The sequence below is a fragment of the Drosophila mojavensis genome, unplaced genomic scaffold, assembly GCF_018153725.1.
Source record: "Drosophila mojavensis isolate 15081-1352.22 unplaced genomic scaffold, ASM1815372v1 contig_36, whole genome shotgun sequence".
In the NCBI taxonomy this organism is placed as follows: Eukaryota; Metazoa; Arthropoda; class Insecta; order Diptera; family Drosophilidae; genus Drosophila; species Drosophila mojavensis.
In genome coordinates this window covers 1,292,032-1,312,022 of record NW_025318858.1, presented here as the reverse complement: position 1 = coordinate 1,312,022, position 19,991 = coordinate 1,292,032, and the positions used below count along the sequence as shown (strand labels likewise).

The 19,991-nt window shown below is 37.3% G+C and overlaps 2 long non-coding RNA genes across 2 annotated transcripts; both read left to right on the top strand.

The window, feature by feature from the left end:
* Window positions 1–9,192: 9,192 nt before the first annotated feature.
* Window positions 9,193–9,614, top strand: LOC122757242. Its single transcript, XR_006357193.1, has 2 exons — window positions 9,193–9,447; window positions 9,519–9,614. It is a non-coding gene; the product is annotated as an uncharacterized LOC122757242 (long non-coding RNA).
* A 7,813-nt stretch (window positions 9,615–17,427) lies between these two features.
* On the top strand, window positions 17,428–19,594 carry LOC122757205. Its single transcript, XR_006357142.1, has 3 exons — window positions 17,428–17,482; window positions 19,235–19,347; window positions 19,417–19,594. It is a non-coding gene; the product is annotated as an uncharacterized LOC122757205 (long non-coding RNA).
* The last annotated feature ends 397 nt before the right edge of the window (window positions 19,595–19,991 follow it).

Here is a 19,991-nt window from a genome sequence, read left to right as displayed (position 1 = left end):
TTGTGATTGTCATTGTCATTATCATGATCATTGTCATTGTCATTGTCATTGCCATTGTCATTGTCATTGTCATTGTCATTGTCATTGTCATTGTCATTGTCATTGTCATTGTCATTGTCATTGTCATTGTCATTGTCATTGTCATTGTCATTGTCATTGTCATTGTCATTGTCATTGTCATTGTCATTGTCATTGGCATTGTCATTGCCATTGTCATTGTCATTGTCATTGCAATTGTTATTGTCACTGTCATTGTCATTATCATTGTTATTGTCATTGTCATTGTCATTGCAATTGTCATTGTCATTGTCATTATCATTGTTATTGTCATTGTCATTGTCATTGTCATTGCAATTGTCATTGTCATTGTCATTGTCACTGTCATTAATATTGCCATTGCCATTGTCGTCTCAAAATTTATTGAAATGTATTCATATAAATATGTAAATATATTCAGTCTTTCAAGGCATTTAAATTTGTTCATATTTTATTTTTTGAAAGATACTTACTTATCTGAATAGATAGCAAATGTGAAAGTTTTGTCGCCTGCGGCACAGCTCAGGCTCAACTGAGCTCAGCTCTGCTTGATGGCCAATGTTCAGATAGGAAGCGAATAACTCGAGTGAGTGCTCAGCGATTCGTTGTAGTTGTTATATGAGTGTAAGTATTTGCAGCTACAGAATCATGAATGTAAGTGTGTGTGTGTGTGTGTGTGTGAGTGTGCGAATGTTTTGCCTTGGCCATGTGCAGAATTTTTCGTATTGACTTTTTCAGGCCAAAAAGGCGGCTGTGTGCTCAACATTTGCATAACTACTTAAAAATACACACAAACATACACACATATGTATTCGAATCAGAGTGTGCTTAACTGTGGGAGAGTGTATGTATGTGTGTGTGTGTATCTCAGCGTTAAATAAATAGTACTCATACGCGGCGTAATCATCAGAACTGCCACATAGGCTGAAAAACTTGATTTTTCTCTTTTTTTGCGACGTCCAGTCAAAGTTCAGGGCTGGTAATTTATGCAGCCACGCCCCGCCTGTACAGAGCCGCCCCCATTAGCATTAATTTTGTCGGGTCACGTAGGGCACTGAGCAGACGGCAGCAAGTGGAGCAATGCTGATGACAGACCGACAGCGTTTGAAATGTAATTTTCATTTGGCAACTTGACACACGGACAGACGGATGGAGGGATGGACGGACAGAGGCAAATTGAATGCCGCAGACATTTGGCCTTAGCATTTGTTTTATTGTAATTGCAAGTTTCAACAATTAGCAGCAAGCACAACGAGGCACATTTGCCGCCGCGCCTAAAAGCTGGCAACAAGTTTTTCGCTCTTTGCGCTCGCTTTTTTGCTCTTTTTAACCCCGTTTCGCATGGAATGCAATTGTAATGAAATATTACTATATTTAAGAGCTCGCAAATGGTCGACGCAAAACACAACGCACAGAGGGCAAAATATATTCCTGGAATTACAACTAGAGTTTTTTCTGACTAGTCGAATTCCAGCTTTGAAATCATTTCGTATAACAAACAAAACAATTTCGCGAATTTGACGCGAAAAAATGCAGAAAAGAAATTTTAATTTGGCATGGTACGAATAACAGAATGTTTAAAATTAGAAAAACCCAAGAAATATATGAAAATGAGGGAAATTCTTTAAAACAAAAGTTAGAAAAGTGAGAATTGATTTCTGGAATGAGCGTGGGCTATTCTCTGCTGGAATGCCAGTTCTTGTTATTGCTTTACAATGCTGGTATGCTATTTATATAGTATTTTTAATTGCTTTAACTAAGTTGATTTAAAATAAATTGGCTATATTAAGCGTAGAAAATTGAATTTTTTTCAATTTTTCTTTTTTTATATTTGACATTGCAACTAAAAATATAAGAAGAGCAGCACAAATTGAGTCTAGCCATAGCAAGCAGTATAGTAAATGACTACGATATACCCTGTATTCAGTTAATAATAAGTATACAAAGGATTTTATATTCATATGCATATATTAAACTTATCATTTATGTAACTGTTAAAAGACAAGAATACAAAAAATAAAATTTTTAAATAATAAAAATGCATTAAATTTAAAATATGTTCTAAAATAAAAAAAAAATACAATATATATACAATACAATATATATACAAAATCTTCTACTTATCAAAAGGAACAATCCTTCATACTTATAAGCATGAGGTAATACAGCATAGCACACAGCCACAAGAAGAATAAGAGAAATCTGTTGTCATGATTATCTATCGCATTATTGCGTGAGCTGTGTGGGCGTGGCTGGAGCAACATTTAGTTGGCCTCAACTGCAATAGACATAAATCAATGACAATCAAAATTCATTTCGCCTGCGTTGATTTATTGCGTTTGTTTGATTTGGCTACAGCCAGGCAGACAGAGACAGAGAGAGAGAGAGAGGAGGGGGGGACTACAGAGGTACAGTTAGATGGTCTACTGGTATATCTGCTGGATTCCATCTTTATTCTTTTTATCGGCAATGCATATTAATGTGAGGTCTAACAATGGGGGCTCAGCTTTGTGCTTGTTCTTTGTTATTTCTGCTCTCTCTTTTTTATAAATATTAAATGTGTACACACTGTAAATGTAGTAGGGACGGGGGCTGGGGAGGCGGGAGTTTGGGTAACCTTTTCTGCCGAATCATCAATCAATCAAACGCGTGTGATTTGCTACAGTTCAAATTTCGCTCTCAGCTCAATCGCTGAGCCATTCAAGCTGAAGTACAAATATTTGCTTTTTTCCCCGAAATACAAAAAGCGTCTAGGTGAAGGCGACACAGCCAAGTCAGCCCAGTGGCGTCTAAATTGCGGGAGGGGGTGGGGAGGCGTGGCACGGCACCTTTTTGGATAGCTCAAGTGCTGTGCCAGGTCGAGAGCTTAAGCCCTCGTCTGTCCGCTTGTTCGTTCGCCCGACTGACATGGCTTACAAATGAAGGCATCCAGAGAGCAGATGAGGGAGCGGGAGGAGCAGGCACCGGGGGAACGCGACCCTTGGCATAGAAGGGTTAAAATATGTGAAGGCAACTCTAGCAGCAGCAGCTGCTACACTTCTGACTGCCTAATCTGCTATGCGATGTGCAGGAAACCTGTTACACGGCCCGGGTCGGGTACAGCCAGAGGCCAAGTATCCAGGACAACGGCCTGCCACCTGCCCAACTAACTCAACTAATCAGACTCTGTGCAATTAAATACAAAAATCTGGCTCAAGGCTCAAGCGCATTGGGTTGCACGAATTGAAGAGCGGGTAGAAAACAAAAGTAAGACACATGATAAATATGCTTGAAAATACATATGTATTTATAGTCTCTTACCATAATTTTGTTTGGATTTTTCCCAACTCTTATATATGTATAATTAAATTCTTGAATTCTTTAAATGTGACTAAGTGCTCTTCTAAAAAAAAATCAAACCTGAAATAAAACAATAATGAAGACTTAGAGGTGATTACTACCACACTTTCCTTTAGTAACGCTTTAATTTGTAGTATACATATAGAGTCTATATCATCAAGACAACAGTTAGATATATAGATCTATTAAATATGGTCTGTCTTCTTTTTTTTTTTAATTTCTGTCTTCACATATGATATAAAAAGTATCTATCAATCGATCCTGGCCTCTTCAATACAGTAAAGTCAATTATTCTCTCTCCCTCTCTCTACCTCTCCCTTTCCCTCTCTCTCTCAGTCCCTATCACTCTATCTCTCTCTCTCTCTCTCTTCCTCTACTCTTCCCTCTCTATACTATAAATTTGCTTAAAGTTTACTCAGTTTCACCCAAAGTTTTCATATTCACTCTCACTTTTCCGCCTGAAAACTTAAAGAAAATTTCCATTTACTTTGTATGTACATAAAGGGAAACTCTGTTTTTCTTTGCTTTAAGTACACACACACACAGACAGACGCAGTTTCTGTCAGTGTAGATTGTCAATCGACTGCAATTACCTGCGCCGTCTCTGTTGGGCTTTGGCTGGCTTTCAGCTCTGCCTCCGGTTGAGCATGGCCAGCTTGAAGTGCTTCGGCTGTCATCCGATCTGGGTTGGCTTTTGGGCCAGCTGCTTGACTTGTTGCCAAAACAATTTATGTTCGCATTTTGGCCAACAATATTTCGTGCACAATTGGAAATTGTGCAATTGCATTTGGCCAGCAGGCAGAGCCAGAGTCAGAGCCAGGCCCAAAAACTGAGTCGCTAACTGAGGACTCGAAGTGCTTCACCAGCTCTGTTGCTACTGCTGCTGCTCCTGCTGCTGCTGCTCCTGCTGCGACTTTTGCATATTTATTCAATATTAAAATAGGCAACAGTAAAATTGTAAATAAGTTTCGACTCGGCCTGCCAGCTGCTGCAATAATTGCGAACAGTGCAACAGTGGGGCGGCCTGCCTCAAACTTTAATGAGGGAGGCCGCATCAAGCGGAAGTGGCAGGACAATGCGACAATGGCCCAAACGACAGCGACGCATAAATCCTTGAAGTGTTCACTTGGCTTCGTCCCTCTTCCTCTTCCTCTTCCAGTTCCAGTTTCACTTCTTGTTCTGCTGCGCCTCCTTCTCCGGCTTCTCTCTGTCTTCTTCCCCCGCTTCTTGTGCTCGCTGCAACTGCCTCAAGTGCATTTGCTAATGACAAAGTCAAACTGGCGCGCTACAACGACTTTGGCAAACTTCAGCAGCCACCGCACAGTGGCGCAAGTGCTGAGAATACCGAGTTGTAAATAATAATGGGCAGATGAATAAAATTATAAATTATAACTGAATATTCAATGTTTAATTACCAATTAGTCAGGCACTTTAGAAATCTTCTTCATATGTATCAGCAGTAAAAATCAATTTTTAATTTTTCAATTATTAAAATTAAGTAAAATTATCAAATAGGTAAATACAAAGTTATAAAAAAAAAATGAAATAAAAACATTTATTGTTGCAAGTATCAAATTTCATCTATTACTAATACAACTAAATTAAATTAAATACAATTAAATTAAAAAAATAATTCGATTTTAAAAAACTGTTTCTATATTAAATATCAAGTATATATTAACTATAATTTGATATGCATACAAATTAAACCTATTTTATTTACAATCCCCTGAAGAGATTTTCAACATACAAACTATATAGTATATACACTAGTATTTTCTTTTTATCATTTAATTTTTATTGTTCATATTTATCAGATTTTTTATAACTTAGAATCATATCAAACATTTCGATTTTTACTATACCATAAATTCCTGCTAAAATGTATGGAAAGCAAACAGTCTCCCTCTACCTGAGTCACTCTCTGGAAATTAGTAATCCTTTTTGCTTGCTGCGTTCCACTGTGCAATATGTTGCGTTTATTGTAGCATGCTTTTCAGCGCGACAGACAAGGCGCCTTTTCCGCTACCGTTACCGTTACTCGTCTGTCCGTCTGCCTGCCTGCCTGCCTGCCTGCCTGGTGCTGCTACTTGTTTGTCACGGCATCGGGGTGTGCGTGTGCTTGTGTATTTATGTGTGCGTGCAATTTACGCGTCCAGCGTCAAGTGGCAGCCGTGGCATGCCACAAGCTGCAGGCGCCCGGCGCATTGCCATTGTGACCAGTTGCCAGTTGGCTGAGGCAATAGGCGCATAGTCATGCAACTTTACTCTGTGTGCGAGTGTGCGAGTGTTTGTGTGTCTTGTTTGACGGCAAGTGTTGAAAACATGTTAATTCCTAACATTAACAACAACAACAACAGCAACAACAACAACAACAATAGCAGTAGCAATTGAAATAAACAAGAGCAGCAGCAACAATAACGACAACAAGCCAACCAGGCGTCAGCTCGGCTGCTCCAGTTGCGACAGGCGACAACGGCATTTGCCTCTGCCCAAAACGGAAGTCGTGCGTTTACCCAGCCCCCGGCACACCCCCTCTGATGAGGTCCCTTCTTAAGTAGGCGCTTCATAAAAAAAGAGAGAACGAATTTGTAGCCGCCAAAAGCTGTGCACGGAAGTATTTGTCATGATATTTATCGCATAAGCCATTTCTCTTGAGTAGGCGACGGCCTCAGCAAACGGAAAATTGTGAAAATTTAATTGAAAACGTTGCCGGGCAAGCACGCCCGCCGGCTGCCAGCGGGTGGGCGTGGCGACGTATTGCGGCACAGCAGCAGCTCATCAAATATTAAAGGCTTTCGCCTTTTTTTCTTCTGTTTGGCATTGGATCAGCTGCGGCCAATGCCGAGGCAAGCTTAAAAATATTTTGTATAAATAAACAATATGAAAAATAAATAAAATATTTTAAATAATTTAAAATATCCCATCGATTTTGCATATATATTTACAAGTTTTACTTTTGCTATAGTCTCATGTGCATTAACCGTATACGAGGAATCATGGGTTGGCAAAATAAATTGAACTCTGATTTTAAAATTGCAAAATTGCATTTTTATAAATTAAAAAAAAAATGTCTATTTTGCTTTTACAAAATGAAACTTCAGTAAACAAAATCAGCAATTAATCAATTTGTCGCTCTTCAAAAGTAAATTATAAAACTAAACTGACAGTCAAAACCAACTATTTACATATATGTATCTATTTTTATCGATTATAATATTTTATAATTTATATTTTAATAAGTTTATTTTTTTTGGTAAGTTTTTTATTTATATTATGCACAAAATTTAAAATGAAATAAAGCAAAATTTGTTAAAATTAAATTAAGTATATTTTTAATTAACTTTTCAGAGTGGAATGCCACTGTTATTTATTGCTAGGCTTTTGCTTTTTTGCTGTGCTTCGCTGAGCTTCACTTGGTTCTTTTCTGGCGGGGAAGCTTTCTCCTCTTCATTTGTTTCTTTTTTTAGTGGCGTATTTTATTTTCCATACTTTTTTTTATACTTTTCACATGGCTTTGTAAATTTTTTATCGGCCAACAAACGATGCCTGCATTTAATTTAAAAATCACAGTTGAAACGCTATATCAAATTAAATATTCCAATTTATGCCTAAAGAAAACAAAAATAAGCCAAGAAAAAAAATCGATATAAAATTATATCAACTTTAATGCACGTAAATTTTTAATTAAAAAAAAAAATAATAAAATGAAGAGGGATGGAAGGATAAAATATAACAGAGCCACACAATATCTCAAGCAGATAATCCTTTTTAATGGAACGAAAGACAAAAAAAAGAAGCAAATAACGAGGGAACAGTGCATGAAAAAAACTGACGACGGCCGCAAATTAATTTGTTTATTTAGGCGAAATTTTTTGTAGCAGAGGCGCTGCGAAGCTTTTGCTGACACTTTAAAAAAAACTTTGGCCAGACTTTAAAATAAACAAGTAAGAAGGCTCCAGTCGAGACTGCTCGACTGGGAGATACCCTGAACCCTCCAAGCTGATATTCTAATCATTCTGCACTTCTTCTATGCACACATACATACACATGCACTTATAAGCACGCGCTCTGCTAACTGCGCAGTAAGCAGCGGCTGCGCTTGGGCTGCACTGTAGTGTGGGCAATATTATGAGAATTTATTAGTTGAATAATTTCTCTTGTAGTAAGAGTATCTTTATGAAACTTTCAGAATGTGTTCATATAGTTGAAATGTGTGTACATTCCAAAGCACAAGTCTCTAGTACTTGAAATGCGTTTTTTACAAATTGGGGGCGAAGGGGGCGTGGTATCCAAAATCTGTAAATTACAAAATCTTTGTGTCTATTAACTCTATATACAACGCAAATTTGAAGTCTCCTGGCTGAAAAGTGTTCAAATTAGGCTGAAAAAACAATGTCGATTTTTCGATTATTCTCGATAAAAAAGTTATCGGATGAGTTATCGAAAAAAATAAAGCAAACTCGTACTGCCTATGGTATACACGAGTATGCATGCCAAATTTCAGCTCTCTAGCTCTTATAACTTCTGAGATCCTTTTGCTCATACGGACGGACGGACGGACGGACGGACGGAGGGACGGACGGACGGACGGACGGACAGACGGACAGGGCTATATCGACTCAGCTCGTCGTCCTGATCAAGAATATATATACTTTATGGGGTCTGCGATGATTCCTTCTGCCTGTTACATACTTTTCACAAAACCATTATACCCTGATTTCCCATTTTCAATGGGTTCAGGGTATAAAAATATGAACCGAACTTGGGCATTAAATGCTCCCGACCCGTATAATAACATTTACAAGCACTTAGTTTACACATAACCTCAGCAAAAGCAGTGCCCGTGGAAGGGGTGAGCGACGGGGAAGGCAGTGGGGCAGAACAGAAAATTTGCATGCAAAATATGCGCGAGTTGTCGAGCAGTTGCTGCAGAGAAGGGCGAAAAAATACACATATTACGGGCAATGACAGCTAAACTCAGAAGGACGAAACTCAAATACACTTTCTGGCAATGTGAAAAGGTGAGCGAACGCCCAAGATTTTAACAGCCCCTATTAACTCTACTTAGAAACTCTTTTGCATCTAAGTTTCTGTGCTGCATATTTCTAATATGGAAATGCAAGTTAAATTGATTGATTAGTAAAGGTTGAGCCTAACAAAAAATTGTTAAGGCTCAAAAATTATTTATAAGAGAAACAATAAAACTTCAAGTAATTCAAACTGTCTGTTTAAGCTCATGTTAAACTTACAATGAATATAAGCAAACTGAGCTGGAACCTATTATCAAAATCTGTAAGTTTACTGTAAGTTTTAATAAAATATTTTAGAGATTTTATTATTATTACATTATACCATATTTTATATTATAATTGCAATCGTAAGGGTATTCTGGAAGAAAAAAAAAAAAATAAAAATCTGCTGAAATTGCAAATGACAAGTTTTGCACTAAGCAGCAGTACAAATAGACGAGCAGCGAGGCTTGTCAAGCGAAGGCGGCCAGTGGGCGTGGCGGTTGGCTTTGTCGTGTGCAAGTGTGTCTGTGTGCTGGTGTGTGTATCTGTGTCTGTGTGAGGGAGAGTGCAGCATGACAGCTACATTGACACACTTACTGCCCAAAAATAGCGCTGCAAACTTCAAGCGAAGTTAATAAATGGATTACTTGGATGTTGAGGCGCCCGAAACTCTGTGCCTCCGCACACCCAAATCAATGTCAACGTCTGCTGTTTTTTCCTGCTGTTGCTATTCCCCAAGGCTGGGCGGGGCCTGCCACACGTGCCTGGAGTTGATAAAGTTGCCGCGTTAACAGCCGTAAAACTTGCCACACGCAAAGGGTTTAGACGCACCAATGAGACTCCTTGCCGCTTAACGGCACATTTTTTTGCCTGCTTTCAATAAATAACAAAATGACAGCAGCAATCGGGGAAACCAAAAGGGAAACTTGACTCAAAAATTTAAAGGAAGCTTTTTAAATCAGGTCAAGCGCTGGAAAGAAATCGTAAACTTGTTCAATTATTCTATTGTATTGCTATTGCGAGGCTAGTCTGTCAGAGACTCAAACAAAATATCTCTGTAAATATTCAGCTCTTTTTTCCCTTCTCAGAAATTGCAAACTGTTAAGTTCATCGTTGCCCTTCCTGCAGCGGTATTAAAAATCACAGAATTCGCGCGCTGACATGGAAATGCTTGTCATTAATTTGCCAACGAATGCAAAGGAAAAGAAGTTTGACGTAAGAGAGGTAAGTTTGCAGGTACTCTGTACTCTATGGTAAATAAAAGACAGAAATGACAATTACAATGACAATGACAATGACAATGACAATGACAATGACAATGACAATGACAATGACAATGACAATGACAATGACAATGACAATGACAATGACAATGACAATGACAATGAAAATGACAATGACAATGACAATGACAATGACAATGACAATGACAATGACAATGACAATGACAATGACAATGACAATGACAATGACAATGACAATGACAATGACAATGACAATGACAATGACAATGACAATGACAATGACAATGACAATGACAATGACAATGACAATGACAATGACAATGACAATGACAATGACAATGACAATGACAATGACAATGACAATGACAATGACAATGACAATGACAATGACAATGACAATGACAATGACAATGACAATGACAATGACAATGACAATGACAATGACAATGACAATGACAATGACAATGACAATGACAATGACAATGACAATGACAATGACAATGACAATGACAATGACAATGACAATGACAATGACAATGACAATGACAATGACAATGACAATGACAATTCATTGCCCAATATACCCTTTCAAGTCCTCATAGAGATCTCACACTCACTGACAGGCACACACATCTTCGATTACGTTGGCTGTGAGGAATGTCGGATGTTGTTGCCAGTTGCAGAAGTCGCTGTCTGCGTTGCTGCTGTTGCATGCACTTTTAACGAGCGCCATTCTTAAACAGTCTGCCATTTTGACATGAGTCTCTAATGCTGTTTGAAATATTGCACATACGCAGCGTTGTCTGGCAGCCAGAGCGCATAGCATAGCTAGCAGTGTTACTCACACTCAGTGTGGTACTCACAGTGGTGCCCACACTCTATTTCATCCAGTCTACAGTTGGTGTTGCCGGCGCGTGGCTTCGATTTCGCCAACATTTACTTTCAATCAAGTTGAAGCTGTTCCCAGCGCTGCTTAGCTGCAGCCCAAATCTCAATAGAGAAACAAAGAGCTCAAGTGCAAATGAAATGAGATGCGATCCGATGAGATGCGATGCGAAGCAATGTTATGCGATGGGAGCAGCAGCTGCAACAGCCATTTTGTAGCTGTTGCTCTTGTCAAACTGTCGTAAAACTTTCGTCTTTGCAATTTCATTTACGCTATTCGCTCTTTGAAATATGATTTTTGTTTTGTTTTGTTTTGTTGCCAAATGGCAGCTCACAGCCATGTGTTGTCCTTGGGCAGAGTCATGTGTATGGAACATGTTCCAAAATTAAGTTGCATTTAAATTTCTTTTAAGTTCGTAGCTATCTTGGAAAATTTAGGTTTCAACTCGTTATTAGCTTAATATTTTTGTCAATTAAAAAGAGTGTACATATGTATATCTATATATATGAGAAAAGAAATATTACAAAATATAAAAAAAAAAACAAAATAATAATAATAATAATAAAAATAATAATAATATTATTTATATACATTATTAATAAATATGCATTATAATAAATACTAATAAAATATTTTAAAAAAAAATTATATATATATAAAAAAAAAAAATAAATAGGGCATTACTGAAAAAATGTAAAGAATATATAAAAAAATGAATTATAAAGAATATACAAATTATTCAAATAAAATAATCTAACTTCAAAATATTTACTGTTTTATAAGTAAATTCAACTATAAATAAAACTGAAGTTATTAAATTTGTTTTAGAATTATTTTTTTTTTATAAATATATTTCAACAAATCTTTCCTCTTGTTGAATTTCTTGGGAAGAACACACAAAGTCTTGCCAGTTGGCAAAGGTTAGCTGCTGAGAGCTGATGCTACCTGGCCAAAGAGTTCTCCTAGTCAAGTCGAGTAAGCTGCATATTTGCACATTGCCATGGAGCATATTTTCGTGAGTGCATTTTGACATATTCATACGCTTCGTTGAGTACGCAAAGTTAATGGAAATGCACACAGCCCAAAGAACGATGTTTATTCATATCTCATATTGCATGATTGTACCTATGTGTGTGTGTGTCTGCGTCTGTGTGTTTAGCCAGCTAAACAAGCTTGAAATACGCGTGCATTGTGCTGTGCAGAGAGTTGAAAACAATGGGCCACGTTTGCTTAGTGTTAACTTGGCCAACTTTGGCAGATGCCTTTTTGCCATTTTGCTTTCTACCTTTTACAAGCAACCTGCTGCCTGCTGCCTGCTGCTTTCCACCTGCCACCTGCCATCTGCCGCCTGCTGTGCATTGTTCCTGGACTATTGGCCATAGTCTGTCTAATTGCCAGACTTCCATTGATCAAATCGATTTTTCTACCCCGATTTTTTGTTCGCTTTCATAAAAATTCTGCATTTGGCAAATATTTATGGCCAGCGGGCAGATTTTTCAATTCTATTCTGAAAGCTATTTGCTGTTGCTTAGAAATATGCAGAATTGTAGTCAGCCGGAAATGTGTTCAAATCATGGCAAATCATGGCAAATCGAAGCTAGCTTAAAGCACAGTACAAAATATTTGGGTTAAAAGATTATTAGCATGTGAAAAACTTTATTTTGCTTGAAATTTTTTGTCAGTTCATATCTAATTTCTAAGCAAAAAATATTAATAAAATGTTTTTTATATATTAAAAATGTATAAAATGTAGAGTTTGTAATATTGTTTTAAGGATTACTGAAACCAAATAGCCGAAAGTAATTTAAATTGAAGTCAGTATCAGCAGCTGACTAAAACGAATTTCTCCTCCACCTACTCGGAGTCGAAAGCAAACTGAAAACATCTCTTTGGCTTCTCTGAGCTGTATCTCTTGTAAATCTTAAATAAATTACGAATTATGTGCCGCACAATTGCAGCCCAGGAGAACGCTTGTAGATGCGAAACTTCCTGGGAAGGACATTCACGTATTCCCACGGCGCGCTCAATTTATATGCTGCACCTGCGGGGCAATAATCACACTTTGTTATTTCATTAACGCTTTCATTTCACTGAACGCGCCTGTCACTCCCAATTAAAAAGCAAGTGCGAGTGGGAGGGGTAGTGGGCGTGTGAGTGTGAGAGCGAGTGGGAAACAGCGAATTCCGGAAATCCAACTGTGTATTGTGAAATGCCTGCAAGGCTGCCAGTTTGCGTTTCCCATTTTGCCACGCCCCTTTTCGCACATTAATTTCGCCTTATGAAATCTTTTGCACATTAAATCGTCTGACGCGTAACCCTTTGACTGCCAACGCCCTTGTGGGCCACGCCCCCGCGCACAGAAAGAGAGCTCAAGGCGCGACCGACCAAAAGTTACGCATTAAAAACCTTTTCTCTCATCTTTTTCCATTTATTTTTTTATGTGTTATTCCTGAAAAGTCGTAAAACTGAGTTTTATGAATGCGATTAAGCGCGTGAACTGCACGAAAGCATATTTCACTTGCTTCTCGCTTCGCATCAACCCTCTCTCTCTCTCACTCTCTCTCGCTCGCTCCCACTGCTTGTTGCTGTCTCTGTCTCGTCCTACTTTGCTGTTGCGCCCGGAATTTGTCATTTTTAATGACTGTGAAAAGAATGCGCTCGTAATTACATGGCTAGCGCAGGAAAAAAAAACCTAAATAAATATATATATACGTACATAGACATATACATACTCTCAACTGTGTGGCTGGCATTTTATTGTGCTGTGTATCATAAATTATTTAACTTATTTAATACCCTAACACTGAACATGCACAATAGATAAAGGACAACGTCAAACGTTGTCACATTGACTTTGGTATCAATGATATTGAAATAATTTTTTTTAATAAAGACAAATAAATATTAAATATGGAAAGCTTGCGAACTGAAATACAGTGCTTATCATAATTATAGCCCACTTTTAATCCACTTAAACGAATCGGCAGAAAATTTTTCCCAAATGGAATATTTCCTCAAAATCTACAAAAATGAGTAGTTCAATATTTCAATTATGAATGGCAAAAAACTTTTTCACTTAAAATTCACGATTTAATAACGATTTCTTAAAAAGAAGTAAAAAACAAGGAAAAACAGCACCATTTTCTGTATCAAAATTATAGCCCATATTCATATTTTTGTAAAAAAAATCCGAATTCGTTGCGGATTAATGGAAAAACTAATGTTAATACTTAGTCCGGCCTCCATTTGTCTTAGTTAACTCAAAAATTCTCTTCCTCATTGAAACCACTAAATTTAATAAAAGGTCCTTTTCGAAACTTTGTTATTTAGTCATTGTCGTTTAGAATTTGCATTTTAAGATATCCAACTGTCTCCAACTGGCGATTTTTGGCATACACACGTCTTGCAAGATTACCCCAGACATTTTTATCGGGTTGAGATCCCCAAAACATGCTGGCCAGTCAAGGACATCAACATGACATTCCTCCAAACACTCTTTTGTACGTCTGCTCACATGGATTCTGGCATTATCCTGTTGGAAAACCATTGGTTTCTCACGTAATTCCCTTAAATATGGATTAAGACTACTATCCAGAGCCTGAATATACTCTTCACTGTTCATTCCGTTCGTTACAAACTTCAATTCCCAGGTACCAAATGAAAAAAATTGACCCCAAATCATGACGGAGCCACCTCCAAAGTTTGGCCTTGAAAAAAACATAGGATCCTTCCTCAAATCATGCTAATAAGTATCAAACCCATCAGGACCATCCAGGTTAAACTTCTTCCCATCAGAAAATATGACCTGTTAGGGTAAAAATTTATAAATATACTGCAAGCCAAAAGACGATGTTTCAAACGCGTGTATGTCAGATCGGTCGCAGTATGTCCTTCGGCAAAACCAAGTCCTGCAACCTTGTGGCGACTTAGCAACATGGATGCTTTGGTCAGTTTAGACCTATTTATGATTCCTGAGCTCTTAAGTACTCGCCAAACAGTCATCGCTGACATAGATTCGGCCACATGTGCGGCCAAAGCTATACAAGCGGTTGGGTTGTTGCTGGTTTTCTTAATAATTTTGCGTTTATCGTGCGCAATTAGTAACGGTTTTCACCCAGTACGTCTTCTTGATCTTTATTCTTCGGGGTTATTAAAAAAAATTTTAATTACACTTTGACTTTTTTTCAAAATTCGTAAAATACTCGAAATAGACTCTCCTGACTCGAAAAGTGAGAAAATACGGCCCTTTTCATAATAAGATAATTGTTTTCCAAGCGGCATCTCTTAAAAACCATCTAAATTTACTTAATTACAATGTCTGTAAAGCCAAAAGTCTGTTCCGCACTTAATAAATTCAAATTTGCGACAGTGGGCTATAATTATGATACACAAAAATGCAAGCAAAAATGCTAGCACAGAGCAAAAGTTAACGGTTCTTTCTTAGTTTTCCATAAATTGAACTAAAATTTTGATAAAATCTACTGAACATGCTCCAGTCTATAATGTGCTGTAAAATTTATTTTTAAAAAACCTTAAAAATTTTGTTACAACGGGCTCAAAGTTTAAGTTGCAGGGTGGGCTATAATTATGATAAGCACTGTATATTTTATGTTTAATAATTGGCATGCAAAATTTCAAAAATGATTAAGGTAAAAGCTAATCTTTTTTTTTTAATTTGAAATTAAATGAAATGAAATATCATAAAAGCAGTGAACAAAATGATTTTATTTGTATTTTATTTTTTATTTATTTTTTTTTTTTTTAATAGAATAAAGGCAGTTTGAGGGTTTACCAAAAATATTTTTTTATTACAAGGAAAATTTAAGTGTAATTACTCTTTTTAATAAAATAATAAAATGAAGTAAATAAATGGTACGATATATAAAAAAAAGTTTGCTTTATATATATTATACAAATACTTGTTTTCATTTTTTTTTTTTTTTTTTTTTTTTTTTTTTTAATTTAATATTTAGCTCAGCAAAAATCTATTTAGGTTTACAATTTTTCACACGCCATTTATTATTTTAAATAATAATAAGTAAATAGAAAATAAAAGTTTTGTATCAACTTAAGATCTACAGCGTATTAATGTATCTATTATTATATATACTAAATTATTTTCAAAATTGAATGTATTTCTAAATCTAATTCCCCCTCAGCACATAGTAAGGGCATTAATATTTCGCTTTAGCTGCAGCGAAAAAAAAAAAAAAAATGTTTTCATTGAGCACTTTGCCTGAATTGCAGTTATAACTAAGTAGCATGAAACCAGCCAGTGTGGTGCAATGCTCACACACAGACACAGACACAGACACAGAGATAGCCACACTCCCGTTAGCAGTGCGCTGCCAGCACCCACCATCTGTCTGTCTGTCCGTCTGCCTGCCTGCCTGTCTGCCGTCCATTACAAACCCTTGGCGCAATTTGCTATTGTTCTCTGGCAGTGGCACAGCCACTACTTAAATCCGTTTCCTCAGCTGCTTGTCTTTCATTTCAGCTTTGCCTTTCAGCGCGACGTCCTCGTCATACTTGTAGGTGGTAATGTCTGTCCGTTCTGTTCCGTTCCGTTCCGTTCCATTCCGCTCGTCCACTGCATCTCCACTGCCATCAATTCGTCTTGCTGTCTGTCGCTCGCTCGCTCGCTCGCTGGCTTCGCTTTCTTTCTATTTGGCGAGGCATTCGCACTTAAGTGATTTTGACACTTGTCCTACTTTCCATGCGTTGATTTTTGTGTCAGCAGTACTCAAGCTGCCTCGCCTCCCCGCCCCCGCCAGTAACCGTCAACCTCTCTTGACTGTAGGCTGCGTAAGTCATTGCCGTTGTCGTTCTCGATGTTGTTGTTGTTGTTGTAGTTTGCTCGCTGAAGTTGTTCACCTTTCAATACCCGAGCAGCCACTACAGCAACTTCCTTTCCGTTTTTTTCTCATTTTCGTGGCAGGACTTGCATCTAAAGTGGCAGCAACTTCAGCCGCTGAGACTCTGTGTTTTTGAATGCTCTGTATGGTGAGTGTTTTAGGTAGGGTATATAGGTTCCTCTTCATTGGGACGGTGAAGTAATCAACTATCTCAACTCCAGTCAAGATTTAACTACCATTTCCTCCAAGTGTAATTCTCTCCAGGCTAGGGTATTGAATAGTCAGGCATACTTCCACAACAAAATTCTAAAAAAAAATGCATGAACTTTTCAATGCGTTTGCCCTTTTCTATTTGCATTCGTTGTTGTTGTTGTTGTAGCTTCAGTTGCCATCATTCTGTTCATAAAACACGACGTCATCAGCGTCTTTGGCTTGGCAGCCAACAACAGCAACAACAACAACAACAGCAACTACTACTACTACTGAAGTGCACATTTGAGGATTTGGCTTGTGATTTATGTGTGCGTTAGGGTCTCTCTCTCTCTCTCTCTCCCCCCCTCTCTCTCTCTATCCATCTCTACCTCTATGTGTGTATGTCTGTCTCATTGTCTGTCTGTCCGTCTGTCTGTGACAACAGTTGCTCAGGCTTGTCAGCCAGTGTCTGCCTAACTGTTTGTCTTGGCCATATTGTTGTTTTGCCTTACCGAGCAGACCTTTGGGTCTCAGCTGCTGGCAGCGCTTGCTCACAATATAAACGCATTAAAAACGATTTGCTTTTTATGGCTATACCATGCAACTGGTTGTTAGTTTGTTGCAGTTGCTGCTCTCAAAAATGCAGCAGAAGAAGAAAAAGCAGAAATCAAGCAGCAAATGCAATCCAAGATTTTCAGCTTGGGAACCATAGCAATGTTGCCTTGAGGTTAACGTCGAACTTTGTCCACTTGACTCTTGGCTGCTTTAAGTGCAGCAGGTTTGTAAAATTCCTAATAAAATATGGGCGTCCTCCATGCTAACGCAGTTTTTCTAAAAAATACTAATATTATTTTCTTAACTTTAATATATTTACAGAAAACAAAATAAAATATATAAATAAGGAGAATATTTATGGTAAATAATTTAAAAAAATTCTGTAAACTATTTATTACAAATATTCGCACAATATAATATTATACTAAAAAAATTTAGAGCTTTAGAAGATTTTATTTTTTTTTAGTCAAAGCTTTTTAGAAATTTGTATTTGTATTCAGTTCAATTTTTGATTGCTGATAATGAAAAGGCTTTTAATGGGCGTACTGCACAATCTTTGGATTTATTTAGATTCCCTTGCATCCATATGCTATAATCTTCACAACCTTGACTATTGTTCGGGCTTGCCTCTGAATGCTCTGCCATTTTTTCTATGTATTTTTCTCTCATTCATTGTCAAAGTGAATTTTCTGGCTTTCAATAAATCTTGTAATATAATTTTTGTGTATTACCTTAGCAGCTTAATTCCTCTAGCACATCTGCAACATATTTTGAGTGTTGTTTTCAAGCTAAGCCTAAATATTTCAAGTTCCAAAATCTTAAGCACTTTGCCGCCTTTCCAGGTAAACCGCTTTTTAATGCGCCCCAACATGTAGACAACACCATTCTGTTCTTTTCCATTCCATTCCATTTTCTTTAGTTGTTGTAAAACTTGTTGAAATTAAATCATTTCCTGTGAAACTCAGCGCAGCTTCAACAAGCGCAACTTTTTGCAGAAAGTTTTGACGCACGCATTTTGCTTCTTTTGCCGCAGCTTTTCTTTTGCTTTTGTCAAAGTATATTTTACAGCACACACACACGCATGCACACCCACATATACACACACGCACACGCACACAGTCACTTTGGCATTAAAAACTAATTTTATTTCTAATTAATTTTGACGTCTCGTCGTTTGTGGTTAAATATTCTGGCACGCGAAAAGTCGCTTTGGCCACCCTCGCTACTCCCCTCTCTCTATCTCACTCTACCTCTCCCATTCTCACGCTCTCTGTGTCTATGCGAGCTCTGAGGCGAAGTCATTAAAAAAGTTACCAAAGACTTTGCCACACACACACACACCCAAACACGCAGACAAACTTTGCTGCATGAAGAGTGAGTATCCCATGTGTCTGTGTGCGTGTGTGTGCATGTATGCTTGTGTGCGTGCGCCTGTGTGTGTATATTTAGTTGTCAGCGTCAGCCACGTCGCACATTTTAAATGCTTCAAATGAAATTAACAAAGAGAAAGCCGTAAAATGTCACCGCAGCAGGTGTACATATGTAGTACACCTACACCCACACACACACACACCTCCTCCCCACACATACACACAGAGCTATGCTGGCGAGCCAAAGCCTCATATTATCCTGCAATGGGCGCTCAAGTTGACAGCTTTTGCAAAAATTTCAAATGAAGGTGACTTTGTGGTATTTTTCCCATTTCATTATGATTTTTCTTCTTTTTTTTAACAACATTTGTAAACTTGGCCACGAAGTGGTGAAAACCAGCAGGAATTAAATATGTGTATGGTTTATTTTGACGAAATAAGAAAAAATCGAATGGAAAGTTCTTTGAGGTTTTACATTTGGGCATTTGCCAAAAAAGTTTTCTTTTTTAGTTATCAAAGTATTTCTTTTATTTAAGCGCTTAAAATTTAAAAGTTTTCGCAGTTTCTTAAAATCTGAACAGTTTGTTGCTTTGATCACTATCTATAGATAATTATATAATGGTTTTCATATATAGATAAATATTCTAAATGCTAGTCTATGTGCATGTATACATATTTATAATTTAGAATTACGGAAAATGTATTATGATATAAAAATAATTATATTTATATATTCTTATAGAGCTGCAACCAGGAGAAGCCCTTATATTGCTAATTACAGTGCCATGTTTTTTTTTCTGGAAGAGCAATCTTTAGCTCGCAGCTAAAGAAAAGAGAGCTCATGAATCAACAGAGGTAAGTGCCAATGAGCCCATTCGCCTCTCTTGCGGTTCAATATATTCTAAAATATATTTATATTTTCAGATTTTATCACTTATCCAGCTCGGAGTGTCCAATGACGTCATCTACCACAATAAAATATTATTTAGCAGAGATATAGACATGTAATGACAAAATGATTCAGTATAGCATTAAGCGTTTATTGTAAATGCTCTATATTTAAGATGTATGTGTAAATAATATAGATTTAATTTTGCATAAATTGTACACATTTGAATATCAATAAATAGTTTGAGTCAATAAATAAATCAACTGTGTTCTCATTTAACAGGGATTCTTTGTTGGCGATTTCTTTTTAAAAGTCAACTGTCAGAAATGGGCACTTTGCAAATTATTGTTGCATAACTTAGGGGGCTGCTGATGTGGCCGTTGAGGCTTAGATTTGAACGGGAGGTTTCAGAAGCACCAGGCGAACAGAAATAAGAAGCAGAGCGGAAATTTTTGTTAACAGTGAATTAAGCCGATTTATGTTAACGTACTGTTGTTAACAGAATTCTGTTAACTCACCGTTGAGGCTCAAAATTGAGCGGGAACTTTTCAGAAGCACCAGGCTCACAGAAATGGGAAGCAGAGTAAAAAATGTTAGTTAACAGTACATT